The sequence below is a fragment of the Nicotiana tomentosiformis genome, chromosome 4 (assembly GCF_000390325.3).
Source record: "Nicotiana tomentosiformis chromosome 4, ASM39032v3, whole genome shotgun sequence".
Lineage (NCBI taxonomy): Eukaryota > Viridiplantae > Streptophyta > Magnoliopsida > Solanales > Solanaceae > Nicotiana > Nicotiana tomentosiformis.
In genome coordinates, this window is record NC_090815.1 from 87,322,998 (window position 1) to 87,331,693 (window position 8,696).

Consider the following 8,696-nt stretch of genomic DNA (forward strand, 5'->3'; position numbering starts at 1 on the left):
AGAAGGCAGACCTGGGTAGTGACTTAATAAAAATTGAGATTTTGGCCTTTTTGTTCATTTCTCTCATTTATTAGCCAATTTTGGAGCTTTATAGAGAGGGATTTTCACCTAGCTATTGCAGATAAGGGATTTCTATATAATGAAAGCGTAATACATAAATTATGGGTAGATACTAACATCTGAATTGTGAAAATATTAGGATTTGGTTGAAAAACCTAGATTTGATAAAAATGAGATTAGACCACGAAAATGAATATGGAATTGGGTAAAAATTGTATATTTGTGTTCGTGAGGCTATGGGTAACATTTATTTACGAAAATTTCCGGAATCCGGGCACGTGGGCCCGGAGGGTGAATTTTAGGAACCTTCCAAATTGGATTGGGTAATCACTCTAATAGTTAAATTATGAACTTTTGAGCAACTATTGATTAGTTTGTACAATCATTGGCTAGTTTCGGATTCTTCGACACCGACTTGAGGCTTTTAGAGCGATTTGTAGACCAGAAAGTGAACTTGGGAACAAGGTAAGTCTCTTGCCTAACCTTGTAAGAGGGAATTAATCCCATAGGCATTTAAATCTTTATTTATTACTAATTGTGGGTGCTACGTACGCACGAAGTGACAGGAGTCCGTGCGTAGCTAAAATGCATGGCCTTTATTATGTTATTACTTGTACTATTTGGACTCAACTTGTTAGTTTAATTGGTTGTGTTAATAAGTAAAACTTAGTTAAAGATTATGTTAAATCGAGATTCATTACTTAGAGAGTTGGCAGAATGTTTAATTATTGATGGAAAATATATTCTTTCATGGGCTTACCTCGTAGTTGTAAATATGAAATTCGAATCCGAAGAGTTCCCCTATTCCTGTGAATGGGGCCGAACGCCCGTTCTGCAGCTCCCGGAGCCTCCTCTTGTTATGTTTTATCTTTTCTGTCTATTTTGTTTCAGACAGTAGTTCTTAAAGAGTTCTGTATATTCTACTAGATGCTCGTACACTTGTGACACCGTGTTTTGGGGATTCTAGTAGACATTCATGGGTTGTGATCATTTAATTCACTATCTTACTTTTTCGTTTAGTTGATGCTTTACATTACCACGCTCACTTACTATTTGTTTTCGAATTAAATAAAAATCAAAGAATTTAAAAATATTAAAATGATAAATTTAATGGGTGGTTCACCGTTGGCTTGCCTAGCGGCGATGATGGCTGCTATCACGGCCTATAGTGCAAATTGGGTCGTGACAGTATCAGATTGGCAAACTATTTGCCTATTCCAGGAGATCAAATTAAAATGCAGAAATTTAATTGTGGAAATCAAGGAGCAAATTGAGATGAAAGCAAAGAGAAAATTCAACAGATAAAGGCCTATAATAGAGAAAAACATCTTTTAATCTGAAAGCATTTTATAAACTGCACTTTGATGCTATTCAGAAAACATGTTACTAACCTGGAAATATAAAATAAACATTACATAACAGAGATTGGTTAAAAAGGAATTCATCAGCCATATATTATTAACATTTGATGAATAAGGCAGTGAAAGTTACCTTTCCACCAATCTATTGTAGCTTAATGGGAAAGACAGATAAGTAGGGATTTTAACCTATTATTTGCTCTCTTTTACTTTGGTTTTAGGCCGAAAATGCTTAAAGGTATTCCCGAAAACTAATGAAATATACTTGCTTGCAGAAATTGTTCAAAATGAGCCAAAGGAATCAAAATCAACTCACAAAGGAGTCAAAAGTTGAACAAAAACCAAGGCTGGGCAAAGACGTCTGAAGCGCGGACAGCACAAATATTGTGCGGTCGTGAAAGCCATGATGCGGTCGCGATCAAAATTACACGGTCCGCGAGAGGGAGATCCAGAGAGTATTTTTGGGCTAAATGATGAGTGCGAACCGCACCAGAAATGTGCGGCCGCGAAAGTACCTGTGCGGCCACGATTGAAATTATGCGGACCGCGATGACTAAGATTCAGAGAGCTGACACCTTGAGCAAGAGAGAGAAGTGCGGACCGCACCAGAATTGTGCGTCCGTGGAATTACTTGTGCGGCCGCGATCGAAATTATGCGGTCCATGAAATGAAGAACCAGAGACAAATCCAAAAGATAAGAACGCGGACCATATCAGAATTATGTGCCCGCGAAAGCAAGAGTGCGGCTGCACTCAGAATTACGCGGCCGCACAACCTCCGCAGGGGAATTTTTGTCCGATATTTTTAGCTCAGTATAAATAGAACTTTTTATCATTTTTAGTGTCAGGTTATGTTATGTTTTTTGTACGATTGACTTTTCTATTTTCGGAGGCTTGTACTAGATTCACTCTTTAACATTAGATTTTCATTCGACAAATTAATATTATGGATTTTATCTTCATTTTATATTTAATTTATGTTATTTCCATGAGTAGCTAAACCCATAGCTGGGGTTGTGACCCAACCTTAGTGTAGGCATTTGATGGGTATTTGATTTTAGGGCTTGAATGTGAATGGGTTAGTGATATTTAGCCTAGTTCTTGCTAGAACACAAGAATTAATGGTTGCAAATATTGATTCATGCCTTTATGACTTAGTCTCTACTTGAGAAAGAGGGACTAAGTCTAGAAAAACTAGGCTAACAAGGAATTGAGGTGAACTCAAGAAATTGATAGCCCAGATTAAAGGGTTAAACCTAGAGATAGTAATACCCAACTTGAGACAATATCACTTGATTTGCATGAATACCCATTTAGACTTGAGAAAGCCAAATTGGGTAAAATCACTCAAACTACCGAGAGGTATAGAGTGAGTACCCGGGTGTGATAGCTATATTACAATCCCAACTAATCAAACTTGCCCTGGATTTTGCTACCCGTTAGATATCCACCTAGGTAGAAGTCGATGCCCTAGTCTCTTTAAACATTTGAAAAACAACAACAAAAATATTGTCCTTAGTTTCAATTATTGCAATCTTTAGAGTAAAGTTAGAAATAGAAAAACGAATCAAGTTTGTAGAAGTGCAATTAAAGCCAAAACTTGCAATTAACTTAGATATACACCTAATCCCATATTCTAACTCATTGTGGATTCGATATCGACCTTTGTTGGGTCTATTATTGCATCGACCGCCTCGCTACTCAATTGTGGTGCAGGTTTGGCACAGATCAACTTTTGGCGCCATTGTCGGGGAGTTAAACGGATTTAGCTATATATCTAGGTATTTGTATGTTTTGTCTTTCTTTCCATCCGAGTCACTAATTTTGTTTGTGAATTGCTTGTAGGTAAAAATAAATGTCCCTTAACAACGAGCCCCTCGGAAATTTACCATTGGGGGAGGGGAGGTAGATGACGATCAAGTGGATGAGGTTCATCCCGAGCCTCAAGTAAACATGCGAGGCCGACCGCCTCCACCAAGAACAGCACACCGGGTGTTGCTGAATAAGGGCTATGCAAGTGCAATAGTCCCGCCCCGAATTAGGGCGGGCAACTTCCAAATTACCAATGTGATGCTTACACTGCTTGAGCAGCGGGGTTTCTTCACCGGAGATCCACACCAAAATGACTACAAGCACCTCAAAGGGTTTGTTGATACTTGTTGGGGGAGCAAGAAAATAAATGTCACCGAGGATGCATTGCGATTAAGGCTATTTCCCTTTTCTCTACAGGGAAAGGCTTTGGACTGGTTAGAGAGATTGCCCCAATCATTCCATCCACACTTGGGATGATTTGGACGAGAAGTTCATTGCCAAATTCTTCTCTCCATGGCACATGGCTACACTAAGGTATGAAATTTTAGCTTTCAAACAAGAACCCAATGAGCCATTGCACGAGATTTGGGAAAGATATCGCAGCATGGTCAAAGAATACCCTAACAATGATATGACCGAGGCCATGATCTAACAGACTTTCTACAGGGGGATCAACACAACAAATCAGTGTGTGGTAAATCAACTCATTGGGGGTAACTTCATGAACACGCCTTATTCTGAAGCTTGTGAAATATTGGATGAGTTGGCAGACACCTCTTCGGCGTGGCAAAGTAAAGACAATGTTCCTCAGGGTAACCCAAATGTTATTCACCTACACAAGGAGCTACATGATCATGGGCAAGCTATTTCGGAGTTGACAACCACCGTGAACCAATTGTCCCAGGCTCAGTTTCAACATGTTCAAGGGTTGAAACAAGTGAATGCTATAGAAGAGGTGAACATGATATTAAACAAGAGAAGGCAATGAGGTCAACAAGTACAAAACCATCCAGAACAATTTGAGCAAAGTAATAGTGGGTATAATCAAGATAATTCATATGATGAGCAAGATGAAGAGGTTCAATATGTCAACAATTATCAGGGTCAAAGAAGCTATGCTCCAAATCAATAACAATGGAGATCACAAGGAAACCAGGGAAACTGGAATAACCAAGGGAACTAAGGAACTTGGAGTGGTGGCAACAACAATAATCAAAGCAATTGGGGTAATCAAGGCGAGTGGGGAGGAAATAATCAAGGTAATTGGGGTGGCAACAATCAAAGCAATTAGGGGAACAACAATAATCAAGGGGGTTGGAACAATAGCAATCAAGGAAATCGGGGGTCGAGCTTTCAGAGGCCCCCAATGTATCAATAACCAAACAACCCGCCTTCATATCCGTCGCAAGGTCCTAGTTCTTCCAATAGTGAAGTGGGAGAGAATGAAAACATGTTTAGCAAATGATGGAGAAAAATGCCAACTCCGATGCCCAATTAGCCTCCCACAATACCTCTCTCCGTAACTTGGAGGTGCAACTTGGCCAAATTTCTCAAGCTTTAAATACTCTCCCAAAGTGGGCACTTCCTAGTGATACGGTGGTGAACCCGAAGGAGAGAATGCGGGGCATGCACTGGCCGTGACAACAAGAAGTGGGAGAGTTGGAGTTGCTAGTACCTTAAACCAAAGAATACATGTGGGTGATGATGTGTTGGTGCAAGATGATGATGAGCCAAGCAATGATGTTCAATCTAATGAAGAAGCGAGGATTGATATTGATGAAAATGTGGAGGAGACGCAAAAAGAAGTGAACCCGTCTAGGGAGCACGTGACTGACATGTCGGAATCGGTAGTACCAAAGGCTAAGGTAGCAATGCCAAGGCCTTCTCCTCCATAACCTCAAAGCCTTACAAAGAAAAACAATGAGAATCAATTCAAGAAATCCATTGATATGATGAAAAGTTTATCCATAAATGTCCCATTGGTTGAAGCCTTAGAAAATATGCCGGGATATGCCAAGTTCATGAAGGATTTGGTAACAAAGAAGAGATCAATGAATTGTAAAATGGTCAAAATGACACATCAAGTGAGTGCTATGGTGCACTCCATGGCTCCAAAGTTGGAAGATCCCGGTGCTTTCACAATCCCGTGCACTATTGGGAGTGCAAATTTCGCCAAAGCTTTATGTGATTTGGGGGCAAGCATTAACTCGATGCCCTATTCTGTGTTCAAAATATTGGGAATTGGGAAACCAATACCCACATCCATGAGGTTGCAAATGGTGGATCGAACAATGAAAAGGCCATTGGGAATAATTGATGATGTATTAGTTAGGGTCGACAAGTTCATCCTTCCCGCAGATATTGTGATACTTGACTGTGAGGTTCACTACGAGGTGCCAATCATGATGGGGAGACCTTTCCTTGCTACAGGGAAGGCCTTAGTTGATGTGGAAGCTGGAGAGCTCGCCTTCCGGGTGGGCGATGAAAAAGTGGTGTTCCTTTTTTGTAAATCAATGAGGCAACCAAATAACAACGAAGTGTGTTCATTCGTGGATCTTGTGACTGAAGTAATTGTTGATGACACAAGTGCTGTGATAAATATGGAAGATACCTTGGAAATTGTGTTGTTGAATCATGATGAGGATCAGAAGGAAGGCTTTGTACAATGTGTCAATGCTTTGCAAGAAATGGGATCATATACTTATAAGCCCCGAAAACTTTCCTTGGATCTCGACAACCGGAAGACTCCACCAACAAAGCCCTAAATCGAGGAGCCTCCCACCTTGGAGTTAAAGCCTTTGCCTTCACACCTCAGGTATAAGTTTCAAGGCCCTTGTTCCATTTTACCTGTTATTATTTCCTCCTGCTTAACTAACGTGCAGGTAGATGCCACCCTTGCGGTGCTTCAAAGGAGGAAGAAAATAATAGGTTGGACATTGGCGGATATTCGGGGTATAAGCCCCCCCCCCCCCCACCTTTTGCATGCACAAAATAATTTTGTAGGAGGATGCCAAACCCTTCGTAGAACATCAAAGACTATTGTATGAGGCCATTCAAGAGGTAGTAAAGAAAGATATCATCAAGTGGTTGGATGCTGGGGTGGTTTACCACATTTCCGATAGTTCATGGACCTCACCAGTGCAATGTGTCCCAAAGAAAGGGGGCATGATTGTGATCACAAATGAAAAAAATGAATTTACCCCCACAAGAACTGTCACCGGGTGGAGAGTGTGCATGGATTATAGAAAGCTCAACAAAGTTACGCGGAAAGACCATTTTCCGCTTCCATTTCTTGATCAAATATTGGATAGGTTAGCCGGACGTGCTTATTATTGCTTCTTGGGTGGATATTCCGGTTATAACCAGATTCTTATTGCACCTTAAGACCAAGAGAAGACCAACTTCACTTTTCCATATGGCACTTTCACATTCTCGTGGATGCCATTCGGGTTATGCAATGCACCGGCAACTTTTCAGCGGTGTATGATGTCCATCTTCACCGATATGGGGGAGGACTTTCTCGAGGTTTTCATGGATGATTTTTCTGTCGTGGGGGATTCTTTTGAAGAGTGCTTGGATAACTTGAATAAGGTATTGGCACGTTGTGAAGAAACTTACTTGGTGCTGAATTGGGAGAAGTGTCACTTTATGGTCAAGGAGGGCATTGTTCTCGGTCACATGATTTCCAAGAATGGCATTGAGGTTGATAGAGCAAAAATTGAAGTGACATCCAGACTCCCTCCCCCTACTTCCGTAAAGGGAGTGAGAAGTTTTCTAGGTCATGCGGGGTTTTACAACCGATTCATCAAGGATTTTTCTAAGGTGGTAAACCCCTTGTGCAAACTCTTAGAGAAATATGCCAAGTTCCTTTTCAATGAAGATTGTATGAAGGCATTTGAACTACTCAAGTATAAGTTGACTACCACTCCTATTATTACCGTGCCAAATTGGAGCTTGCCATTTGAGCTCATGTGTGATGCAAGAGATGTGGCAGTTGGTGCGGTATTGGGAAAATGAATTAATAAAATCTTTCATTTGGTCTACTATGCTAGAAAGACTATGAATGAGGCCCAAGTCAACTATATGGTGACCAAGAAAGAACTCCTAGCCATTTTCTTCGCAATGGAGAAGTTTCGCCCGTACCTAATGGGTACAAAGGTGATTGTTCACACTGACCATGTGGCACTTCGTTATTTGATGAGCAAGAAATACTCTAAGGCAAGGTTGATGCGGTGGGTGCTTCTATTGCAAGAGTTTGATCTAGAGATTCAAGACCGAAAGGGTAGTGAAAATCAAGTGGCAGACCATTTGTCCCAATTGGAAGAGGAGGGGAGGCCACATGATGGCTTTGAGATCAATGATTCATTTCCTGACGAACAACTCCTTTACATTTCTATGACTGGGATTCCATGGTTTGCCGATGTGGCCAACTATCTTGGGAGCGGCATTGTTCCAAATGAGTTCTCCACAAACCAAAGTAAGAAACTCAAACGGGACTGCCTGTACTACTATTGGGATGAGCCATATCTCTTCAAAATTTGCACTGATGGTGTTATCCGGAGATGTGTTCCAGAATAAGAGCAATTGGGTATTCTTGAAGCTTGCCATTCTTCGCCTTATAGTGGTCACCATGGTGGGGCGAGAACTGCTACAAAGGTCCTAAGTTGTGGATTCTATTGGCCTACCTTGTACAAAGGCGCTAGCGGGCTCGTTAAGCATTGTGATGAATGTCAAAGGGCCAGTGGGATCTCCAAGAAAAATGAGATGCCTCTCACCACCATCCTCTAGATTGATATTTTTGATGATTGGGGCATTGATTTTATGGGTCCATTTGTGAGCTCATGTGGGAACACCTATATATTGGTAGTTTTGGATTACGTGTCCAAATGGGTTGAAGTCGTGGCTTTGCCCAACAATGAAGCTCAAAGTGTGTTAGCTTTCTTGAAGAAGAACATATTCACAAGGTTTGGTACTCCAAGGGCCATCATTAGTGATGGGGGTTGACATTTTTGCAACAAAACCTTTGACACTTTACTCTCCAAGTATGGTGTCACTCACAAGGTGTCAACCCTCTATCACCCCCAGGCAAGTGGATAGGTTGAAGTCTCCAACAGGGAGATCAAGAGTATTCTATCCAAGACTGTCAATGCAAATCGGACTGATTGGTCAAGGAAACTTGACGATGCTCTTTAGGCCTATAGAATAGCTTACAATACTCTAATTGGTATGTCTCCGTATCGGTTGGTGTTTGGGAAAGCATGTCACCTTCCGGTGGAATTAAAGCATAAGGCCATGTGGGCGTTGAAGAAATTAAACCTTGAGTGGGATGTAGCTGCCAATCTGCGGGTGTAGCAATTGAATGAACTTGATGAGTTCCGGTTCCATGCTTACTATATAAGGACAAGATGAAGTACCTACATGATAAGTATATCCGGAACAAAGAATTCAAAAAAGGTGACCTTGTTCT